The sequence below is a fragment of the Hylobates moloch genome, unplaced genomic scaffold (genome assembly GCF_009828535.3).
Source record: "Hylobates moloch isolate HMO894 unplaced genomic scaffold, HMol_V3 SCAFFOLD_1, whole genome shotgun sequence".
Taxonomy (NCBI): Eukaryota; Metazoa; Chordata; class Mammalia; order Primates; family Hylobatidae; genus Hylobates; species Hylobates moloch.
Window position 1 is genome coordinate 168,978,704 of NW_026652276.1, and position 25,750 is coordinate 169,004,453.

Genomic DNA, 25,750 nt, shown 5'->3' on the forward strand with positions numbered 1-25,750 from the left:
TTTCACCTCAGTCCCTCTAGTATCTGGCATTACAAGCAAGTGCCAACCAGCCTGTCTAATTCTTTTATTTTTAGTAGACATGAGGTCTCATTATGTTGTCCAGGCTGGTCTCAAACTCTTGGCCTCAAGCAACCCTCCTGCTTTGGCCTCCCAAAGTGTTGAGCCACCATGCTGGGCCTGAAATTTTTAAAAAATAGATTCAATGTAGGCTAAGTGTATAGTATTTATAAAGTCTCTGTAGTGTACAGTGAAGTCCTAGGTCTTCACATTCATTCACCAGTCACTCACTGACTCACCCAGAGCAACTGATAGTCCTGCAAGCTCTGTTCATGGTAAGTGCCCTATACAGGTACACCGTCTTTAAAACTTTATACTTACAGTTTTACTGTACTTTTTCTATGTTTAGATATACCATTTAGTCTAGGTGTGTAGTAGGTTATATCATTTAGGTGTGTACATACATACATTCTATGATGTTCTCACAATAAGGAAATCACCTAATGATTTATTTCTCAGAATGTATTCCCATTTTTAAGTGACATATAACTGTATATAAAAAATTGTCACGCTATTTTCAAAAGTGGTTTTACACACTCCCAACAGAATCTAGGAGACGTCCACTTGCTACACATTGTTACTAACACTTAGAATTGTCAGTCTTTTTAATTTTAGCTATTATAATGGGTAGAAACTGGTATGATTTTTGGTTGTAATTTACACTTAGAGGAATGGCTAACAATATTGAGCAACATTTTGTATGCTTATTGGAATTCTGAAAGAGTTGATGTAAAGTTGGTGTTATTGATAGAAATTTTATTATTAAAATACCAATGTTCGAAAATAAATTAGAAGGTTTTTTTATTTTATTTTATTATTATTATTTTTTTGAGATGGAGTCTCGCTCTGTCGCCCAGGCTGGAGTGCAGTGGCGCAATCTCGGCTCACTGCAAGCTCCGCCTCCTGGGTTCATGCCATTCTCCTGCCTCAGCCTCTCCGAGTAGCTGGGACTACAGGTGCCCGCCACCACGCCCGGCTAATTTTTTGTATTTTTTAGTAGAGACGGGGTTTCACCGTGGTCTTGATCTCCTGACCTCGTGATCCGCCCCCCTCGGCCTCCCAAAGTGCTGGGATTACAAGCGTGAGCCACCGCACCCGGCCTAATTAGAAGGTTTTAAATTGTGAATTTTGATATATGCTTATAATTTTAATTATGAATTTAATTTCTTAATAGATATAGGGCTATTTACATTTTTTATTTTTTGAGTCATATTGGGTGAGATGTATTTTTCAAGGTATTTCACTATTTTATATTGGTGATATTTTCCTATTAGTTTTCATTAGCATCTGCAATATACTTCTCTTTCATTTCTGATATTGAAAATCTATGTTCCTTCTCTCTCTTGGGTACAGTCTGTTTTTTTATTTCCTTATTTTTGCCCTTGTCATTATTATGTCCTTTTTCTTATTTACATTGCTTTCCTTTTTCTAGTTTTTAAAAGTTGAAATAGGTTTTTAAAACTTTATTTTTTAGAATAAGCACAAAAGCAATAAATTTATCAGCACTGCTTTAAATATCTCACAGATTTTGATATTTTGTGTTTTCATTATCTTTCACTTTTATTTTCTAATTTCCCTTTTCATTACTTCTTTAATCCACGGGTTACTGAAAAATGTGTAATTTTACTTCCATTTTTGTGACAACTTATTTATGGTTATTAACGTAATTTATATCTAGTCAGAGAACATGCTTTGTTGAAATGTATTGAGATTTATTTTATGGCCCAGTATATCTTGGTGAATATTTCATGTGCACTAGAAATTAATATTTTTTTTTCAGTTATTGGATATAGTGTTCTATAAAAGTTAATTAGGTAAACTTGCTTAATAGTTTGTTCAGGTCTTTCATGTCTTAATTTTTTTGCTTATTTGTCTCTTCAATTACCAAGAGATTTGTTTTAAAATCTCTAATTATGATTGCAAATGTGCTTATTTCTCTCCTTTGATTCTGTCTGTTTCTGTTTCATAAATTTTGAAGCTCTCATTCAGTGGAAGAATATTTAGGGTCGTGGGAAGTCATATCATTATAAAATGCCCTTCTTTACCTCTTATAATACCCTAATATCTTTTCTCTTAAAGTCTTAAATTACTATTTTCATATGAATTTCCTTATGCTTACTATTTGCATAATACACATTTTTACCATTGTTTTACTTTAAAATTTTTATATAGCTATATGCATTTCTTATAGGCTGCATCTTGGTCTTGCTGTTTTTATCCAGTCCAATAATCTCTTCCTTTTTATTGAATGGTTCAGTCCATTTACATTTAATGTAATTTTTATGTGGTTGGGTTTAAGCCTACCCTTTTGTTGTTGGTTTTCCATTTGTCTCTTGGGTTTTTTTTAGTCTTCCATGGCTCATTTCTTGTCTTCCTTTGGGTTAATCAAATATTTTTAGTGCCCCATCTTCTATTCATGTTATGGCTGAACATCTTTTTATTATTCTGTTTTTACATAGTTGCTCTAGGACTAACAAAGTATATTCTTAACTTATCAAAGCACATTTATAGTCAATAATAGACCATTTTATACTTCCTAGTTCACATCTGAAACTTTCTACTTCTTACTTCACAAGTTATAATATTGTAAAACAATATTACAAGTAACATACTGTTACCATTGTAACAGTACATAATTCCATGTACCTGCTGTGTTAGTTTTCTATTGCTGTCATAATAATTTACCATAAATTTAGAGGCTAAAACAATACAAATGTATTATCTTACAGTTCTGTAAGCCAGAATTCTGACATAGATCTCACTAGGCTAAAAACAAAGTGTTGGCAGGGCTGTGTTCCTTTCTGGAGACTCTAGGGGAGAATTCATTTCCCACTCATTCAGGTTGTTGGCAGAATTCAGTTACTTGAGATTTTGGGATGAAGACTCATTTTCTTGCTGGCTGTAAACTGAGGATCATTCTTAGTTTCTAGAGGCCACTACATTTCTTGGCTTGTAGCCACCTTCGTTCATATTCAAATCCAGCAACCACTGGTGAGTTAAGTTCTTTTCACAACACATTTCTGACCCATTCTTCTGCTTTACTCTCTCACTTATAAGAGCTCATATGATTAGATTGAGCCCATCCAGGATAACTTTCTTGTTTCAAAGTCAGCTGATTCACAGTCTTAATTCCATCTGCAACCTGAATTCCCCTTTGTCATGAAATGTAACATATTCACAGGTCCCAGAGATTAGAATGTGGACATCTTTGTGGGATCATATTCTGCCTATCACCCTCCCCTCTTCAATCTCAATATTTATGGTATTATTGTTATTCCTTTTACTTTTTTTCTTTTTTTGAGATAGAGTCTTGCTCTGTTGGCATGTTGGAGTGCAGTGGTGCTGAGAGGTGAAGCTGGCTGGGCTTCTGGGTCGGGTGGGGACTTGGAGAACTCTTCTGCCTAGCTAAAGGATTGTAAACACACCAATCAGCACTCTGTGTCTAGCTAAAGGTTTGTAAATGCACCAATCAGCACTCTTTAAAAACGCACCAATCAGTGCTCTGTGTCTAGCTAAAGGGTTGTAAACGCCCCAATCAAGACTCTGTAAAAACAGACCAATCAGTACTCTGTAAAATGGACCAATCAGCGCTCTGTAAAATGGACCAATGAGCAGGACATGGGTGGGGCCAAATAAGGGAATAAAAGCTGGCCACCCAAGCCAGCAGTGGCAACCCACTCAGGTCCCCTTCCACGCTGTGGAAGGTTTGTTCTTTTGCTCTTCACAATAAATCTTGCTGCTGCTCACTCTTTGGGTCTGCACTACCTTTATGAACTGTAACACTCACTGCGAAGGTCTGCGGCTTCACTCCTGAAGTCAAGTGAGACCATGAACACACCAGAAGGAACTAATTCTGGACACATTTTGGTGACCCAGATGGACACATCTGAACATCTGAAGGAACAAACTCTGGACACACCATCTTTAAGAACTGTAACACGAACCCACCAGGAGGAACAAACAACTCTGGATGCACCACCTTTAAGAGGTGTAACACTCACTTCGAAGGTCTGCGGCTTCATTCTTGAAGTCAGTGAGACCAAGAACCCACTGGAAGGAACCAATTCCAGACACATTTTGGTGACCCAGATGGGACTATCGCCTATCGCCAAGTGGTGAGTACCAATTCCAGACACATTTTGTGACCCAGATGGGACTATCGCCTATTGCCAAGTGGTGAGTACCATCAGACCCCTTTTGGTTGCTATTCTGTCCTATTTTTCCTTATAATTTGGGGACTAAATACCAGGCACCTGTCAGCCAGTTAAAAGTGACTAGCACGGATGCCGGACTAAAGACGTGGGTGTCGGGCTTTCTGAGAAAAGGCTCCCTAACAACCCCTGACTCTTCGGAGTTGGGAGCATTGGTTTGCCTGGAATCAGCTTCTGCTTTTCCTGTACTTCTGGGCTGAGCCGAGGATCAACAGAGAGGAAAGCCATTCAGCTCCGGGGTCCCAACAACAAGTTGATTGACCCTGCAGCCGTAAGCGGAACTCTCAAAGTCACGTTGCCCAAGTGAGACTTGACCATCTATCCTGTCTATCCTGACCCTTGCCTCCTGGGTCCTAATGCCTGTCAGACAAACTTCCTCTTGCCTCTCTTCTCCGAGGCTAGTCCCGCTTCTAAAAACCACTCCCTGTCTCTGGTGCTTTTCTAGTTTCTTCTATAAGAATGATTTCTAGTATAAACTCCAGGACTCTATTCCCTTCTTTAGGTACCTGGGCTCACCAATCAAAAAGACATAATTTTCGCCCAAAGCCCCATTGTAAGGGGCACTATCTGGAATTTTACAATCCCTCCTCAGACAAGCAGGCCTAACAAAAGCTATTCCTGAAGCTAGGATATGGGGAGACTCAGAAATTGTTTCCTTCGTATTCATATAAGTGAGGACAAAAAGCATCACTCTTCCAACTCTGGATATCCCTTCCCTCCCTCAGGGTATGGCCCTCCACTTCATTTTTGGGGCATAACATCTTTATGGGACACGAGTAAAATCCCAACACTAACAGGATAATGCTTAGGACTCTAGCAGGTTTTCAAGAATGCATCAGTAAGGGCCACTAAATATGATTTTTCTCTGTCCTCTTTGTGGTCTAGGAGGACAGGCAAGGGTGCAGGTTTTCAAGAATGTGTTGGTGAGGACCACTAAATCTGATTTTTCTCAGTCCTCTTTGTAGTCTAGGACAGGCAAAGGTGCAGGTTTTTGAGAATGCGTTGGTAAGGGCCACTAAGTCTGACATTCCTCGGTCCTCCCTTGTGGTCAAGAAGGAAAACTAGTGTTTCTGCTGCTGCGTTAGTGAGCGCAACTATTCTGATCAGCAGGGTCCAGGGACCATTGTGGGTTCTTGGGCAAGAGGTGTTTCTGCTGCTGCATTGGTGAGTGCAACCATTCTGATCAGCAGGGTCCAGGGACTGTTACGCGTTCTTGGGCAGGGTGAGAAACAAACAAACCAAATCCATGGGTGGTTTTGTCTTTCAGATAGAAAACACTCAGACATCAACAGGCTCACCCTTGAAATGCATCCTAAGCCATTGGGACCAATTTGACCCACAAACCCTGAAAAAGAGGCAGCTCATTTTTTTCTGCACTATGGCCTGGCCCCAATATTCTCCCTCTGATGGGGAAAAATGGCCCCCTGAGGGAAGTATAAATTACAGTACTATCCTGCAGCTTGACCTTTTCTGTAAGAGGGAAGGCAAATGGATCTCATTGTCTGGACTACTCATGATGTAAATGCCATACTAGGTTCCAAAGGAACTTTATGGCTATCAGATAACCTCCTACTTAGATTCCAGGTGCTACTTCTTGAGGGACCGGTGCTTCAAATATGTACGTGTGTAGCCCTCAACCTTGCCATTTTTCTCCCAGAGGATGGGGAACCAATTGAGCATGACTGCCACCAAATTATAGTCCAGACTTATGCTGCCCAAGATGATCTCTTAGAAGTCTCCTTAGCTAATCATGACCTTAACCTATATACTGATGGAAGTTCATTTGTGGAGAATGGGATACAAAGGGTAGGTTATGCCATAGTTAGTGATGTAACTGTACTTGAAAGTAAGCCTCTTCCCCCAGGGACCAGCACCCAGTTAGCAGAACCAGTGGCACTTACCCGAGCCTTAGAACTGGGAAAGGGAAAAAGACTAAATGTGTATACAGATAGCAAGTATGCTTATCTAATCCTACATGCCCATGCTGCAATACAGAAAGAAAGGGAGTTCCTAACCTCTGGGGAACCCCAATTAAATGCCACAAGGAAATTATGGAGTTATTGCATGCAGTGCAGAAACCCAAGGAGATGGCAGTCTTACACTGCCAAAGCCATCAGAAAGATGAAGGAGGAAACCATCAGGCAGATGCTGAGGCCAAATTGCTGCCAGGCAGAACCTCCCATTAGAAATAACTATGGAAAGACCCTTGGTATGGAACAACCCCCTCCAAGAGATTAAGCCCCAGTATTCCCCAACTGAAACAGAATGGGGACTTTCATGGGGGCACAGTTTTCTCCCCTCGGGGTGGTTAATGACAGAAGAAGGAAAGGCACTTATACCCGAAGCCAGCCAGTGGAAAATACTTAAAACCCTCCACCAAACTTTTCATATGGGTATTGAAAACACTTATCAAATGGCCAAATCCCTATTTATAGGGCCAAATCTCCTCTGGACCATCCGACAGGTAATCAAAGCCTGTGAGGTGTGCCAAAAGAATAATCCCTTGGTCAATCATAAGACCCCTTTGGGGGAACAAAGAATAGGTCACTATCCTCGAAGGGACTGGCAGTTAGACTTCACCCATATGCCTAAGTCAAAGGGATTTCAATACTTGTTGGTCTGTGTTGACACCTTGGATAGAAGCTTTCCCCTGCAAGACAGAGAAGGCTCAGGAAGTGATTAAAGTCCTAATTCATGAAATAATTCCTAGATTTGGGCTTCTCCAAAGCTTACAGAGTGACAATGGTCCGGCTTTTAAAGCCACGATAACTCAGGGAATTTTCAGGGCGCTAGGAATGCAATATCACCTTCACTGCACCTGGAGGCCACAATCCTCAGGGAAGGTCAAGAAGGCACATAAAATAATCGAGAGGCACTTAAAGAAACTAACACAAGAAACTCATCTCCTATGGCCTACTCTTTTGCCCATGGCCTTGTTGAGAATCCGAAATTCTCCTCACAAAATGGGGCTCAGTCCATATGAAATGCTGTGTGGACGAACTTTTTCTCACAAATGACCTCCTACTTGATCAGGAAATGGCCAACTTGGTCAAAGATATAACTTCTTTGGCAAAATATCAACAAGACCTTAAAAACCTACCTGAAGGATGTCACAGAGAAAAGGGAACAGAGCTGTTTCAACCAGGAGATCTAGTGTCGGTCAAATTTCTCCCCTCTACCTCCCCATCTATGGACTCTGTGGGAAGGACCGTACTCAGTAATCCTCTCTACCCCCACTGCAGTTAAGGTGGCAGGAGTGGAATCTTGGATTCACCACACCAGAGTTAAATTTTGGACACCCCCTGAGGAAACTGCGGGACCATCAGCTAAGGAGTCCCAAGGTCAGCCAGACCAGCCTCGATATACCTGCAAACCACTGGAGGACTTGCATCTTCCTATTTCAGAAGGAAACATCCTAGACTAAAAAGGCTCCTACCACTGATCCTGAAGGAAAACCCCTTCCTTCTTAAAAAAGATAAGTGAAAACCTACATAATCTTAATCTTTAACACCACTCCTTGCCCCTTTAATGGAATCCTTTTACTATTTCATCATATTATTAAGCAGCATACTAACCATACTCTGAGATAAGTCTACACACTGTAGCTCCTGCTGGGATGAAAATCCTAATCACATCAACCTTCTATCTTCCTCCCTTCTGACAGCAATTTACTCCTACCTTTAACTCAGACTGGATAAGATGATCTCATCTTCCAGAGCACCCTCTTTACCTTCCTATTTGCTCTTTGCCTGTCTATCCCTCCTGCTTCCTTGGATACCTCATACAATTACCCCTCTCCTTCCACTAGCTCCTAATTACCTCTACAAGACTCTCAACTTAACCCACTCTCTGTTAAACCAGTCCAGTCCTTCCCTGGCAAATGACTGTTGGCTTTGTACCTCTCTATCAACTTCTGCATACATTGCTGCTCCCATTCCCTCAAAAAACTGGGTCTTTACCAAATTAACTTACCACCCTTGTTATGAAGGAAAAGACCCTTTCTGACTTCTAAATATGCAATCATTAGCCCACTTCCCCATCTCTGATAGGACGAAGAATACTCTAACAGGACGTGCAATCCAATTTTTACGTTCTTACATTTCCAACCTCACCTATTACACAAGCAATGAAAAGCCCATACACAGCCCTGTAACTATAAATACCATCTTAACTTTCCAAGCCCCTTTATGCATCCAACGCAACCTGTTATAAGGCCTGCCCCTGGGGCACCTACTATCCCATCAGTGTAATTACACCCTACAACTTCAAGCCCCAACTGATCATAGTAACTTCTGAGTCATCCAAACAGCTCCATTCAGACGACTTGTCCACTTCTCAGCGTCCCCCAAAATCATCACCTCCTTCCTGCTTAACAAACAGTCCAGGTTTTGTAATGGCAAACATACTGCCTGCATGACCATTCACCGCTGGACTCCCTCCAGCAGTGCCCCCACCACTAGTGAATGTCTTCTCATCCCCTATTTCAATCACTCTCTCAAATGGTTCCTAGTAGATACAAAATGATTTTTTTCTCCAGTGGGAAAGTAGAACACAGGGAGCCACTCAGTTTGCTCCCAACACCCCTTTCCAGCCGCTCACCGGACCTACTTTGGCAAGTACTCTAGGAGTATGGGAAAATGAAAACAACAAACTCATACACCTTTTTAACATAAACAATCAGTTCTGTCTACCCAGCCAAGGTATATTCTTCTTATGTGGAACGTCAACCTATATCTGCCTCCCCACTAACTGGACAGTCACCTGTACCTTAGTCTTTCTAAGTCCCAACATTAACATTGCCCCAGGAAATCAGACCCTATCAGTACCCCTCAAAGCTCAAGTCCATCAGTGCAGAGCCATACAACTGATACCCCTACTTATAGGGTTAGGAATGGCTACTGCTACAGGAACCAGAATAGCCAGTTTATCTACTCCATTATGCTACTACCACACACTCTCAAAGGATTTCTCAGACAGTTTGCATGAAACAACAAAATCTATCCTTACTCTACAATCCCAAACAGACTCTTTGGCAGCAGTGACTGTCCAAAACTGCTGAGGCCTAGACCTCCTCACTGCTGAGAAAGAAGGACTCTGCACCTTCTTAGGGGAAGAGTGTTGTTTTTACATTAACCCGTCAGGGATAGTATGAGATGCTGCCTGGCATTTACAGGAAAAGGCTTCTGAAATCAGACAACATCTTTCAAACTCTTATACCAACCTCTGGAGTTAGGCAACATGGCTTCTCCCCTTTCTAGGTCCTGTGGCAGCCATCTTGCTATTACTCACCTTCGGGCCCTGTATTTTTAACCTCCTTGTCAAATTTGTTTCCTCTAGAATCAAGGCCATCAAGCTACAGATGGTCTTACAAATGGAAACCCAAATGAGCTCGACTAACAACTTCTACTGAGGACCCCCAGACTGACCTGCTGGCCCTTTCACTGGTCTAAAGAGTTCCCCTCTGGAGGACACTACAACTGCAGGGCCCCTTCTTTGCCCCTATCTGGCAGGAAGTAGCTAGAGCAGTCATCACCCAATTCCCAAAAGCAGTTGGGGTGTCCTGATTAGAGGGGAGATTGAACCAATTCCACACAGAGTGCAATATCAGCTCACTGCAACCTCTGCTTCCCAGGTTCAAGTGACTCCCCTGCCTCAGCCTCCCAAGTAGCTGGGATTACAGGCACGAGCCACCATGCCTGGCTAATTTTTTGTATTTTAGTAGAGACGGGGTTTCACCATGTTGGCCAAGATGGTCTTGATCTCCTGACCTCGTGATCCACCCACCTTGGCCTCCCAAAGTGCTGGGATTACAGGCATGAGCCACTGCTCCCAGCCTCCTTCTACTTTTATATCTGTTATATACTCCACCTGACAGTGTTACTAATTTTGCTTTAAACCGTGTTGTCTTTTACAAAGAATCACATATTGTATGATTTCACTTATATGAGATGGTTAGAATAGGCAACTTCATAGACACAAAGTAGATGAGTGGCTTTCAGGTGCTGAGGGAGGTGGGAAATGGGAAGTGACTGCTAATGAGTACAGCTTCTTTTTGAGGTGATGAAATGTTCTGGGATTAGATAGTGGTGATGATTTCACAACATTGTGAATATATGAAAAACCACTGGATTGCGCATTTTAAAGGGGGGAAATGTATGGCATGTGAATTATATCTAAAGCCCGACTCCAAAGTTTCAGGTGATTCTGATGATAATAATCTAGAGGATTTACTTTAGAAATACTAAACAGGTAAATGTTTACCTAGTTACCCCCTTGCAATTTTTGCTAAAGCTCGGATAAGACCAATGACAGTGATAGGGCTTCCTTGACATATTATCCCTAAACCTTAGCAGGCATGTTTGGGAGCAGCTTTTATACCAGTCACATGTTGAATAAGCTCTCTCTGTGAAGAATCAGCCCAGCTACCCCCTTCATGGTACTCCATCACATACTAGACTGGAGGCTATAGTGAGCAATCCTGAAAACAGGCAGTAAAAATACATATTTGCCAAAATGGGTATTAAACTATAGATACAAGCCCAGTTTAAAGAGAATAATTAAGTTAATATTTGAAGATAACTTTATATCTCTGAATCATTCCTTGATCTATCTTTATTAAAGTCAGTTCCTTCCTACTCAATAATCCCATAGTATTTTGTACATAACTCTATTATCATATTAATACAGTTCTTTCATGTTTGTATGTACTAGTAGGTTGTAAAGTGGTATAGGACAGGGACCGTGTCATTTTTCTTTGACACCTAGTGTCTAAAATAGTATCTCCCACAAATACTTTAGTATTTCTTGGGTGACTAAATTTAAACTATATTGAAACACCATATGCTTATTCCTACATGATAACTGATAAGTTATTAGGATAATTTAAAACTAAGCAAAGAGCAATATAGGAATAGAAGGATGATTTCTTAATCGAATAGACTAGAAACTAAAAAAAATCTATACTAACCTGTACTTAATGTGAAATATTGAATGCATTTTCTCTGAGGTCAAGAATGATACAAAGGTGTACACTATTACCAGGTCTCTCTAGCACTTACTGGAGGTACCACCAGTGTGATAGGGCAAGACAAAAGAAAGAATAACCTATGCAAAATTACATTTAGCTATACATGACAGATTAGTGTATTTACAAACAATATATTTTTTCCAAAAATATATTATAGATAATATATATTATACCAAAAGAACTCTACACTAAACAGAGACAGTAGGATATAAAGGATTCAGAGAAAGTAATATTTGAGCCAAACTTTGCAGGTACACAAAATGAGCAAAGGATATTCTGGGTAGAAGTCACAGCTTGGAGATGTGAAAAAACATGGAGTATGAGGGACAATCTTATCCCATAGGATCACTGAGGAAAGGTAGTAGGACATGAGGCCAGAAGGGAAGGTCAAGGCAGACTGCAAAATAAATTATGAAACTTGCTAAGGGGTTTAGACTGGATTCTGTGGACAAAGGAGGGCCATCAAAATATTTCAGAAAGATCATTCTGCTGACAATGTAGGTGGTGAAATAGATGATAAAAGGGATTGGAGTTGGGACATTAGTTTGGAAAGGATTTGACATAAAGACAACATGTTCAAAAGGAAAGGATGATATGTAATGAGCTTTAGGAAGTAGAAACAACTGAATTGATTGTCTAATTGGATACAGAGAGTGAGGGAGAGAAAGAATCAGTGTTTCTTTCCTGGTTACCTGGGTGGTTGGTAACCTCAACAAAGCTACAGGGAATGGGACAGGGTGAAGGGACTGCGTTCAGTTCTGGACATACTGAATCTAAAAAAGGCCACCAGAAGGGATGTCTACAGAAAAGCTGAAAATGCTGGGCTCACTCATGATTATACTTCAAAATCAGTTCTGGTGAAGTCTCTGACCCAGAAGATTATTGTTAAAATAAATCCAGGATTGATGCTAAAAATTTGAGGAACTTACAGCAAGCCGTAGCTCTAGGGGGTTCGCAGGCCCCACACTTTTCCTCATTTAATAGTCAGGGTTTCTAACCCATATGTGGCATGGCTATCTGAGAGTTCCATGTGCCACCACTAACCCCCAGAACCAACCCACTAAATCACTCTTCTCTAGACTATGGTCCTGAGTTATTTTGACCTCTGTTCTCTGGCCTTGAATTACTTTGACTTGACTCAGCTATCCTGGGTTCTGACTTTAACCTGGATATGGAAGAACCCTGTTGAAGTCTAATTCTGCTATCAACACAACCAAATAAAAATCCACATACAATTCTAGGGGACTTAGAAGAGTTTTATGGATGACTTCTGACAGCATTCTTAAATGAGAGGCATGAGGTTTAAACAATGCGTCACAAAGCAAAATACCTTAACATTCATTTTCACCCACTGATCACTCCAAAGCCTCTACATCAACATGCCAACTGCCCGAAAGTCTCTTCCCTCTCTCCCTCCCACATAATTTCTCTCTCAATACCCACTGATGCAGTCTACTCCCCGCTACTGGTCTCTGTTTCTACCAAGATGATGTATATACCAACACACACACACACACACACACACACAGAATGAATTATTACTGATACTCAAATCTCTTCCCCAGTGGAAGAATGGACAAAAGTAGATATATATTAGGTGTGTGTGTGTTTAACTGAAGTGAATTTAGTTGAACTGAATGCAGATCAGATAACTAGCTTATGATAGGTGAAGAAAGCATGAATCTTGTGCAGGCTGGGAATGGGTAGTGAAAGTTGGCAGGGGATGATGGTCATGCCAAACAGCATAGTTGAAATGTTAGGCTTTGTTGTTAGAAAGTTTCACAAGGCACATCAAGAAAAAACTCTCAAGCTAGGTACCCTTGAACTAGTGCCCCATCTTTTTATCTCTCCCAAGGAGTTGTGGAAAGAAGTCTGGGAATTTCACCTTGCTTGCTGGAGTACTGTCAGCCACAGCTGGCTCATGGTCCTCCTGTGGTGACCAAGAACGTGTGAAGATGAGTGGTCAGTAGGATGGCCAGAGAACTCCCTACAGAGTGAGAAATCATAGCCTTTTCTTTCCCAAGCACTCTTGCCTTGCAAGTCTTCCCCTGAGCAAACATAAATACCAGAATTCAAAGAAGGTGCACATATTCCTTTTAGAAAAGGAGGACTCACTGAGCAACATGACCTGGGAACATGAGATTTTCTGTCTCCCTCCACCATGGAAAGGCATGGAGGCAGTTTACAGACTTAGACCTTCAGAAGGAAGAATTATTCCTTTTTACCAAACCTCTTTTACTCTCCTCAATGTCCTCTCTTGTCATCTAATAGATCCTTCTTCTAGACCCTCTCCCCCACTTCCCAATCCAGTATCCAAACTCACCGTTCAGGAATCTGCTCCTCACTGGAGTTTTCTACCCTATGTTATTTCTGATGTCATGAACTCAAGCTTCTCAGGCTTTGCAGACCCCAAAGGGGAAAAGCATGCTCTGGATTTATGAGTTGAAGAGATAAAAAATGCCTTGACTCATTTCCCCATCAGCAAGCCTTGTGGCCAATTTCCTCTGGCCCTTAAAGAAGCAAGTGTATTCATCAAAGCAAGCATTCATTACACGCTCATCACACACACCCCCTCCTGACCCACCCTGAAGACCTCATAGTCTAGTCTCATACGGAGAAAGCATATTTCATGGGAAATAATAACACTGACATTATCAGGTTATGAAGCATTTGTTCCCCTTCCTTATGAGAGTCACAACTTGAGTATGAATGAGTCCATTTAGTATGAAAGGCTCCAACTCCAACAGATGGCTCTAATTCCAATTAGATTTTTCTCTCATGAAGGAGATAGACCAGCATGTGTGTGTTGGATCTCAGTCCATTTTGCATCAATGCCTTCAATTATTAACTTATAATTAACTTTGCAAATATAATTCTACGTAATCCTTACAATGACCCAGCAAGGTCCACATTATTAAGCATTTTATGGATGAAGAAACAGAGGCTCAAATAGTTTGAAAATTTCCCAGGATCTCATAGATAGCCAACAATGGAACTGGTATTTGAGCTCATATCTATCTGTCTTTAAAGCCTAGGATCTTATCACTATATTGTGCTACCTCTTATCATGAGATGGGCAGAGATGGAACCAAAGGAAATATCACAAGATTCTGGACTTTTGAACCAATTACCAATGTGCTTGTTAACTTATTAGGGAAAAAAACTAAAACAAGATCTTTCTTCCTTTTTCTTTCTTTCTTTCTTTTTTCTTTCCTTTCTTCCTCTCTCCTTCCTTTCTTTTTCTTTCTTTTTTCTCTTTCCTTTCTTCTTCTCTTCTTTCTTTTCTTTCCTCTTTCTTTCTTTTTTCTCTTTCTTTTTCTTCCTCTCTCCTTCCTTCCTTTTCTTTCTTTTTCTTCCTTTCTTTTTTCTCTTTCCTTTCTTCCTCCCTCCTTCCTTCCTTCTTTCCTACCATTCTTCCATTATGAAACCCCAATAGCAATCACATAAGAATCAGAAATCATAGAACAGAATTTCTTTCTTTCTTCTTTCCTTCCTTTCTTTCTTCTTTCTTTCTCTCCTATTTCTTTCTTTTCTCTCCTTCCTTCCTTCTTTCCCTCCCTCCCTTCCTCCCTCCTTCCTTCCTTCCTTCCTTCGTTCCTGTATTAGTCCATTCTCATGCTGCTGTAAAGAAGTGCCCAAGACTGGGTAATTTATAAAGGAAAGAGGTAATCAACTCACAGTTCTGCATTGCTGGGGAGGCCTCAGGAAACTGTCAATCATGGTGGAAGGCAAAGGAGAAGCAGGCACCTTCTTCACAAGGTGGCAGGATGGAGTCAGTGCAAGTGGGTGAAATGCCAGCTACTTATAAAACCATCAGATCTTGTAAGACTCACTCACTATCATGAGGACAGCATGGGACAACCTGCCCCCATGATCCAATTGCCTTCACCTAGTCCTGCCCTTGACATGTGGGGATTATGGTGATTATGGGGATTCCAATTCAAGATGAGATTCTGGGTAGGGACACAGCCATAACATATCATTCCACCCTTGCCCCTCCCAAATCTCGTGTTCTCACATTTCAAAACACAATCATGCCTTTCCAACAGTCCCTCAAAGTCTTAGCTCATTCCACCATTAACCCAAAAGTCCAAGTCCAAAGTCCTAAGACAAGGCAAGTCCCTTCTGACTATGAGCCTGTAAAATCAAAAGCAAGTTAGTTACTTCCCAGATACAATGCGGGTGAAGGCATTGGGTAAATACGTCCATTCCAAATGGGAGAAATTGGCCAAAAATGGGGCTACAGGCCTCATGCAAGTCCAAAATCCACGAGGGCAGTCATCAAACCTTAAAGTTCCAAAATGATCTCCTTTGACTCCATGTCTCACATCCAGGGTATGCTGATGCAAGAGGTAGGCTCCCATGGCCTTGGGCAGCTCCTCCCCTGTGGCTTTGCAGGGTGCACCTCCGCTCCCAGCTGCTTTCATGGGCTGGCATTGAGTGTCTGCAGCTTTTCCATGCACATGGTGCAAGCTGTCGGTGGATCTACCATTCTCGGGTCTGGAGGATGGTGACCCTCTTCTCACATCTCCACTAGGTAGTGCCCCAGAGGGGACTATGTGTGGGGGCTCCAACCCCACATTTCCTTATTGTACTGTCCTAGCAGAGGTCCTCCATGAGGGCTATGTCCCTGCAGCAAACTCCTGCCTGGACATCCAGGCATTTCCATACATCCTCTGAAATCTAGGCAGAGTTTCCCAAACCTCAATTCTTGATTTCTGTGAGCCCACAGGCTGAATACCATGTGGAAGTCACCAAGGCTTGGGGCTTGCACCCTCTGAAGCAATGGCTTGAGCTGTACCATGGCCCTTTTTAGCCACAGCTAAAGCTGAAGTAGCTGGGACACAGGGCACCATGTCCTGAGGCTGCACACAGCAGAGGGGCCCTGGACCTGGCCCACTAAATCATTTTTCCCTCCCAAACCTCTAGGCCTGTGATGGGAGGGGCTGCCATGAAGGTCTCTGACACGGCCTGGAGACATTTTTCCCATTGTCTTGGTGATTAACATTCTTTTCCTTGTTACTTATACAAATTTCTGCACAGGCTTGAATTTCTCCCCAAGAAAATAGGTTTCTCTTTTCCATCACACTGTCAGCCTGCAAATTTTCCAAACTTTTATGCTCTGCTTCCTCTTAATGCTTTGCTGCTTAGAAATTTCTTTTACCAGATGCCCTAAATAAACTCTCTCAAGTTCAAAGTTCCACAGATCTCTACAGCAGGGGCAAAATGCCACTAGTTTCTTTGCTACAACATAGCAAGAGTCATCTTTGCTCCAGTTCCCAACAGTTTTCTCATCTCTATCCGAGACCATCTCAGTCTGGACTTCATTATCCATATCACTATCAGCATTTTGGTCAAAGCCATTCAACAAGTCTCTAAGATGTTCCAAACTTTTCCACATTTTCCTTTCTTCTTCTGAACTCTCCAAACTGTTTCAACTTCTGCCTGTTACCCAGTTCCAAAGTCACTTCCACATTTTTGTGTATCCTTAGAGCAGCACCTCACTCCTGGTACCAATTTACTGTATTAGTCCATTCTCACACTGCTATGAAGAAATGCCTGAGACTGGGTAATTTATAAAGGATAGAGGTTTAATTGACTCACACTTCTGCATTGCTGGGGAGGCCTCAGGAAACTTACAATCATGGCAGAAGGCAAAGGAGTAGGCACCTTCTTCACAGGGCGGCAGGATGGAGTGAGTGCAAGCAGGGGAAATGCCAGACATTTATAAAACCATCAGATCTTGCGAGACTCACTCACTATCACGAGGACAGCATGGGGGAATCCTCCCTCATGATCCAATTACCTCCATCTAGTCTTGCCCTTGACATGTGCGGATTATAGGGATTACAACTCAAGATGAGATTTTGGGTGGGGACTCAGCCAAACCATGTCCCTCCCTCCCTTCCTTCCCTTTTTCTTTTTATCTCTTTCTTCCTTCCTTCTTTTCCTTTCTTTTTCTCTCTTTCTTCCTTTCTTCTCTTACTTTCTTTCTTCCTTCTTTCTTCTTTCTTTCCTTCCTTCCTTCCTTGGCTGCCCACCCTGTCTTCCTTCCTTTCTTCCTTTTATTATGAAACCCCAATAGTAATCATATGAGAATCAGAAATCATAGAGTGTAAAACTACCTCAAACCAATGTCTGCATAAAAAGAATATGAAAATACTCTATTGTTTTATGACCCCATTTAGAGTGAATATTATATTTATAGCTTTTCCCCGAATACACATTAAAGTAATATTAAACTTTTGGTAAAAATTATACCATACATCTGTGCTGACAGCTTGTTTCCTGCAAACAAATCTTTATCTACTACTTTCAGCTTTCAAATTTTTCTCCAAAGAAATAAGTTAGGTTAAAGGGCCCAGAAAGAAACATAAAACAGATGGACCTCAATTTTTGTAGGAGGTGACAGCCATATTGAATTTAAAGAAAAACTAGCCAGAGAGAATCCTAATAGAAAAACTCATGAAGCAAATACAGGGAGGGCCCTGATGTGGGATGAAATATCAAGAGTACACGTCTGGCTTACAATTGCAGGTTGTCCTTGAAGTTGGGAGTTCTTTAAGATGGAGTAGGAGATTGGTCATCAGCCCTTCCTATGACAAAAATATTTCTGGCTATTGAATAGTACTGATCTTTTGTGAGCATGTATTTCTGTCACTTCCCATCCTGTTCAAGTGAAGAGCCTGTGGATTTTATCTAGAGTAAGGCACCCAAGGTCCATGGCTAGGCATTTGTTGTGGCTGTGGTCTTGGGGCAAATGTGAAGCAAATTTGGAGGGCTGGACTGGACTGCTTTCAGGGAGCAAGAGACCACTAAAGTTTGAAGGATCAGAAAGAGGCTTGGCCAAAGTGGGTGCTTCTGGTTCAGAAGGCCTAACTTGGAGGCAATTCTTGGCAGCAGAGGGACCCTTTTCCATGATGTCTTATGATAGCCAGGAAGAAGAGTGCATGTGTGTGTTGTGGGGTGTGATGTGGGGTGTCTGAGCCTGCAATTAACACAGGATGACACCAGTAGCAGACTCTTTCACCAATCTAGCCATTGAACCCTTTTCTTTCCTCTTTATTCAATCTGTCCCTCTCAGCTGTATCATTCTCATCAATATTTAAATATCGTTTAGTCTCTCTTGTTTAATAAAGAAGCACCATTTAATGTTGCTTCCCTTTCATCCATTAGCCTCTCTTTTCTCTTCACAATAAAATTTATCAAACTCTATATTCGCTTTCTCCATTTCCTCACATTTCACTAACTCCTCTAAAGACCCATTTCACTTTGGACTTCATTCCTTCACTCTAACAAAATGGCTCTTTCTAGAGTTACACGTGACCATGATGTTTCTAACTCCAGCAAAGAATTTCCAGTTCTTGTCTGTTTGATGCTCGGAGTGTTCACCCCTGCCCCTTCTCCATTGATCACTCCCTCCATCTTGAAAGATTCTTTTCTCTTCGTTTCCCTCTCCCTTTCATTTCCCATTCTTCATGTTTTCCTTCTACCTCTCTAGCTGCTCTTATTCAGTCTCTGCCAGTTCTCCTCCTCCCATCACTAAATGTCAAAGTTTGTTAGTGCTAGGTTCCAGGCCCCCTCTTCTCACTTTGTACTCTCTTGCCAGGCCATCTCATCCATGGCCATAACCTGGATTATCAATGTTGATGATAGATATCTCCTCTCAGCTCTAGACCTACATATTCTGCAACACCTTGTCTTGGCTATAAGGACCTCAAACTAAATATGTGTAAGCCTGAATTCATAATCTTTTCTTTCATGTGTAGTTTTCTCCAGTGTGGTCACTCTCAGTAAATGCTATTACCATATACTCAGTTGCTGAAGAGATATATGAAAATCATTCTTGACCTTTCCTCCTCCCTTGCACTACATGCCCAATTCGTTAATAAGTAGTAAAGATTTTTTATGTCTTAAATATGTCTAAATTCTTTCAATTTTATTCTCTTTTATCTACACAGCGAACATCCTAATCCAAAATACCATGATTTCTCACCAGGGATCACTGCAATAGCACTGATCCAACCTCACCTTTACAAGTCTCCACATCCAATCTATCTGTCTTTTCAGAAAACAAATCTGACCACATTCCTGCCTTTCTACTTGCATTGCATAGTTAAAGCCATTCAAAAGCTCTTCCTTTACTTTTGGGTTAAAGAGCAGTATCCTTAACACACTCTGCAAAGCAATGCATAATCAGGCTTCTACTTATTTTGTCCCTCTTCTACCTTTACTCTTCCCTCTGTACTTTATTCTTCCTCACATTGCATTCTTCTAATTTCTAGATCCTTCCATGTTTTATCTTCATAAGACCTTGACACATGTTTTCCCACTGTCATTCTTGGAATATTCTCCAATAACCCTTCACTTGTCCACAACAGACCCTTACAGAAGGGTCTTGAAATTCATTCTTTGAAAAACTGAAATGCTAACCCACTCTGTGACCTAAGCCCACTATGCTGAGTGAACCCCAAGTAAACATTCATGTCTTTAACAGCTCAAGCCACTTTCCTTTTTAAGTTTTTTTTTTTTAATTTGACTTAAGTTACCAAATCAAACTTAAAAAATAAAGCAACATAAAATAACAAAACTTCCTAGGAGTTGTATTAATTTCTCCATATTTAATAGCCTATTGCAAATTAACCAAAATTTAAACTGTATCATTCTTCACTAAATAGGAAGTTTCAAACAAGAACTAGTTGCTCACAGACATAAAACAATTTTATATTTTATAGTGATATTTACAATAAATGGTATTGTTATTGCTTTTCCTTAGCATACACTCAAATGATACTTAACAGAAACAAGTAAAACAAAACCCTCAGTCTTTAACCCTCTTGATATGAGGCAAGTTGAAATAATAGGTCTTCGTCCTTACAAAAGGTTTGAAGCAGGCAAGAAGAATGAGTTAATGAGATCCTGTAATCTGATCCCCAGCAAACATGGACAGCTGTTCTCAGAGTACTAATGAACCCTACACCTTTACAGATCACGGACTGGCAGAACCCCACCCGACCCTGGTGGGCTCAGGCAAGTCCCAACACAGTGGAAATGGCTTTGCTGGTGTAAATAACAGGGATCTGTTATCATGAGATTACCTGTCTGTAAAATGCCTATTTATCTTCATTACGTTGCCTTTAGGAGGAGGGAGGAGGGGGTGAATGTTAGTATATGAGATGATGGAGTTAGGAGATGAGAAAAGCATCTCTGACCTAAGGTGAAACCTGCTTTAACTCAGGGGGTTTGTTCGACAGCCAGGTGGATTCCATCATGCTGAACTTCCAGTGTTGAGCCCCGTTTAGTATTATAAGCAAGTGTCTTGCAAAAACAATGCAATGATAGGTTTGTACCTGGAATTACAACATCATAGTTTCCATCTGATAGCTTTAATCTGGTAAATTTTTTCTTTTCTTTTCTTTTCTTTTCTTTTCTTTTCTTTTCTTTTCTTTTCTTTTCTCTTCTTTTCTTTCTTTCTCTTTCTTTCTTTCTTTCTTTCTTTCTTTCTTTCTTTCTTTCTTTCTTTCTTTCTTTCTTTCTTTCTTTCTTTCTTTCTTTCTTTCTTTCTTTCTTTCTTTCTTTCTTTCTTTCTTTTTCTTTCTTTCTTCTGTTTTTCTTTTTCCAAATATTTGAGTGACTACTACATGCCTAGTACTATGCTAGACATGGGCTATAGATTGGTGAATAAAAAATACACTGCACCTACCCTGATGGAGAATTGAATCTCATGAGGCAGACAATAAAATAAACAAATAAACATGTAATTATAAAGTGTGATAAATGCTACAATGTAGAAGAATAAGGTACCATGAGAGAATAACAAGAAGAACCTACTTCAGAGAAAGAGAAATGACTGTTAATCTTATGTGTGAAGAGTAAACTGGAGCCAGCTATGCAAAGAAGGGAATGAGGTGGGGACAGCACACTATACTGATGAATTTAATTTTTTTTAAAGAGATAGAGTCTTGCTATGTTGCCCAGACTGGCCTTGAATCCTGGGCTTAAGGGATCCTCCCATCTCGGTCTCCCAAGTACCTGGGACTACAGGCATGCACCACTGCACCTGACTTGAATTTTATTTTTATTTTGTTTTTTAATATAAAATTTAAATATGAAGTAAATATGAATTTTAATATGAAGTATTTTATATAAAATTTAAATAATTCAGTAATAAAATACTCATTTAATCAAAACCAAATAACCCTAAAATATGTGAAGTAAAAAATCACTACTTTTTGCCTGTCACCCTGCAAAATATTGCATTATCTGGGAAGAAGTACGGTTAACAGGTTGGTGTGTTTGAATAATTCTCACCTGATCATTTCCCATCTGTGAAAGAATGCAAACTGTAAGGATCTTCTTTTGGAAAGAATGAGAAAATTGACACCAAAGTAACAAAGGCAGCAGATGACTAATGTCAGAACGTCTTTGCAATATCTTAGTATGCTTCCAGTTGCACAATAGTTTGCATCCGTGAATAATCAGTGGAAATAAAGGTCTTTGCCATCTGCCTTCGAATAATCACATTCCCAGATCTTTTAGAAATTTACTTGAAATAAAGTTTATAACTTATCTTTCTAACAATCAATAGAGCTAGTAAAAATTGTTTTACTGCTTGTTTTGGCAGCTCAAATTTCAATTTTGAGTCATTCAAATTGCCTTTGCTTTTGCTCACATTTGATTGATTTTGCAATAATGGTAAATACAAAAGTGGGTATACAAGGCATATCACATTACTAAATAACAAACAGATGATATTCAGAATATCTAATCGATAGTACTCTGTATTTCACTAGATCTAAAATATACTTGAAGACAGGCTAGATTTATTTTAAAAGTGTAAAAATGTCAATTACAGACCCACGAGGAAAAAATACATCCAGATTTCTAAAGTAGAGAATGCTGAGCTACCTCAGCTTCATGCGAAATGGGAAGCATTTCATGACTATGAGTCGCTTATTTCCTAACACAGAGTGGTACGTGCAGTGAGCCTGAATTACCGGGAATTCTGGGTCTCAGGGGAAGCTCAACCACAAAGAAAGAGAAATCATGGTCCAGAGACACATGCCCTCAGCTCCCTAAGAAAAAATATCCAAAATGCTTGAACTTCTTTTTTTTAACTGTTTAAAGAATTGTGAAATATAACACATATGTGGAAAAAGTGATAAAAATCTGAAGATGTATTTAATTAAGTGTCATATTTGTGATTATGAACCAGATCAAGAAACCAATTATCAACACCCCAGAAGCTTCCATGTGTTCCTTCTGGTCCCAATCCCCCTTTTTCCCTCAAAGGTTACCTCTTGCTTTTTATGGTTATCACCCCTTACCTTTTCTTGTACTGTGATCACCTAATTATGTATTTCCAAACACTAGAATGTAGTTATGCTTAATTTTGAATTTTATATAAATTAAATAACACTGTATATATTTTTGTGTGTCTGGCTTCTATCACTTGATATCATGTAGTCGCATGTAGCTGAGGTTCCTTTATTTTCGTAGCTGTGTGATATTCCATTATATGCTGTCCCACAACTTATTTATCCCTTCTGATCTTAATAGCAATGTAAATAGTGTCCACATTTTGGAAATAATGTTGCTATAGACATTCTTATACATATTTCCTGTGGCACCCATGCAAGAGACTGCATACTTAGGAGTGGTATCGCTGGACCATGGGCTATACACAAACTTAATGTAACTAGGTAATGTCAGAGTAATTGCCCTGATTTTTACTCCCACATGGACTGTCTGAAGGTTGTCATTGCTTCACATCATTACCTACATTTGCTATTGTTAGACTTTTGGGTTTTGCCACTTTTGTGGGAGTGTAGTGTTACAAGATGAACCTCTATTTTCTTTCTTAGGAATCCTATGTAATAATAGTTGAATTTAATTTTTATAAATAGAACAAGCCAGTGGAAAAATTAGGATACAGAGAAAAGATAGATATTTTATTGACATCAGAGTGAACATCACATTAAATAAGGCAGTGTGGCAATCAGTGTATTTCTTTCAACTGAACTCATTATTCCAACTCTATAATTTGGGGATAAAGCAAGAATAGAAACAGTATGCCTGATACCTTATAATTTGTGCCTATATTAGTAAATATAGTTAAATCAATTATGAAATAAATTAATGAATGGCCTGCCAAGAGAAGTGTTATATGCTATCTCATCATTTATGTGGATTTGTTTCCTAACCCTTCATTGTTTTCTGTTGATCTGTCTATTCCTGTGATAATTCCATACCGTTTTAACCACTAAAGAGTTAAAACGGTATGGAATTATCATTATATCTGTCTTGAATCTAACAGGGCATAACCTTGTCTTATGTTCTGCAAAAATGATAGCTATTTCTGGACAATAATGCACTTTGATTCTTTTTAAAAACATAGTGAGGTAGAAATTATACAGCCTTAAGACACAGATGTTGATCAGAGAATTTCACTTTCCCTTTGTACTTACCAAGCAGAATGCAGGTAATACCCATATTTTACCAGCATAGCCCCCAACACTTTGCTGAATATGAGGATTTTCTGAGTATGACCTAGTCTGAGCCCTAGAGCTGGCATTACTCTCTCATGATGTGATGGACCACATAACACACCTGCAGCCAAGTTTCTGCAGGCCCATGACTGGGTTATTGAACGACGAGGAGTTTTTCTCATTCATGAACATTGTGTATATCTTCATCTACTCAATTTCTGGGGAGACGTCATCAAGATGACTGGCTAGAGGTGCCCAGCACTCACTTCCCCCACAAGGAAGGACCAAAACAGTGAGTAGATAATCACACCTTTAATAGAGCATCTAAGGGAGAACACTGAAATTCAGCAAGGAAGTGATAAAGACCCTCTCAGACATGGAAACTCAAGATGGCAGCATAGAGTGAAAAGTGAAACAGCCAGCCAGAATCAATTAAGAGCCAAGAGGGACTCTTCATTGTAGGGGAAAAGGGAGCGAGAAATCCCCAGCAGTCCACATTCCCACCACAGATGCCTGCGATCTTAGCTAGAGGACAGCCCTTTAGCCTTCACACTCCCTGAGCTCCGGGGAGTTACCTGGAGTCCACATGGCTGTGTTTTTCTAGATAGAAAATCCACCTTGTGGCTGAGCATGGTGGCTCACGCCTGTAATCCCTGCATTTTGGGAGGCTGAGGTGGGTGGATCATGAGGTCAGGAGATCGAGACCATCCTGGCTAACACGGTGAAACCCTGTCTCTACTAAAAATACAAAAAATTACCCGGGCATGGTGGCAGGCGCCTGTAGTCCCAGCTACTGCGGAGGCTGAAGCAGGAGAATGGCGTGAACGCGGGAGGCGGAGCTTGCAGTGAGCTGAGATTGCGCTACTGCACTCCAGCCTGGGCGACAGAGCGAGACTCTGTCAAAAAAAAAAAAAAAAAGGAAGGAAGGAAGGAAGGAAGGAAAGAAAGAAAAGAAAGAAAGAAAGAAAGAAAGAAAGAAAGAAAGAAAGAAAGAAAATCCACGTTGTGTTCCTCTGCCCCAGCAGGGTGCTATAGCATGGGGCCATTTTGAGAGCAGTTACCACCAGACTACATCCTGCCTTGGGACTCAATAGTCTCTGCATGTCCACATCCCTGGGGTCCTGCTGACATCCCCCCATATCCTGAGAGCTCCATGCCCCAGCCACCACTACCACCAACAGTGACCTTGACCCCTCCACCCACACTTCCTGGGAACCCAAGGACTGTTTAATAATTGGTGCTGGGAAAACTAGATGTCCATATGCAGAAGAATAAAGCTAGACCCCTATCTTTCATGATATGCAAAAGTCAACTCAAAAGGGATTAAATACTTAAATGTAAGACCTAAAACTCAAAAACTGCTAGAAGAAAGCATAGGAGAAATGCTTCAGGACATTGATCAAGGCAAAGATTTTATGGTAAGACTACAAAAGCACAGGCAACAACAACAAAAATAGACAAATGGGACTCTATCCAACTAAAAAGCTTCTGCACAGCAAAGGAAACAATCCACAAAGTGAAGAGACAATCTGCTGAATGGGAGAAAATATGTGCCAACTATTAATTTAACAAAAGACTAGTATCAAAAATATACAAGGAACTCAAATAACTCAACGGCAAAAAAATACCACACATAAATTACACGATTTAAAAATGGGCAAAGGCTCTGAATAGATATTTCTCAAAAAAAAAGACATACAAATAGCCAACAAGTATATGAAAAAATGCTCAGCATTACTAATCATCATGAAAATGCAAGTCAAAACCACAGTAAGATATTATTGCACCACTGTTGGCTGTTCACCCCAATAGAATGGCTATTATTAAAAAGATGTAAAAAATAAATACCAGGAAGAAGAAACGGGAACTCTTACACTCTTTTGATGGGAATGCAAATCAGTACAGCTATTGTGGAAAACAGTATGAAGCTTTCTCAAAAAAATCTAAAACTAGGACTACCATATGAT

At 40.4% G+C, this 25,750-nt stretch overlaps 1 protein-coding gene across 6 annotated transcripts in view; it reads left to right on the forward strand.

The window, feature by feature from the left end:
- Positions 1 to 25,750, forward strand: part of MTERF1 (mitochondrial transcription termination factor 1) — a 517,939-nt gene that overhangs the window by 429,729 nt on the left and 62,460 nt on the right. The window lies entirely within an intron of this gene.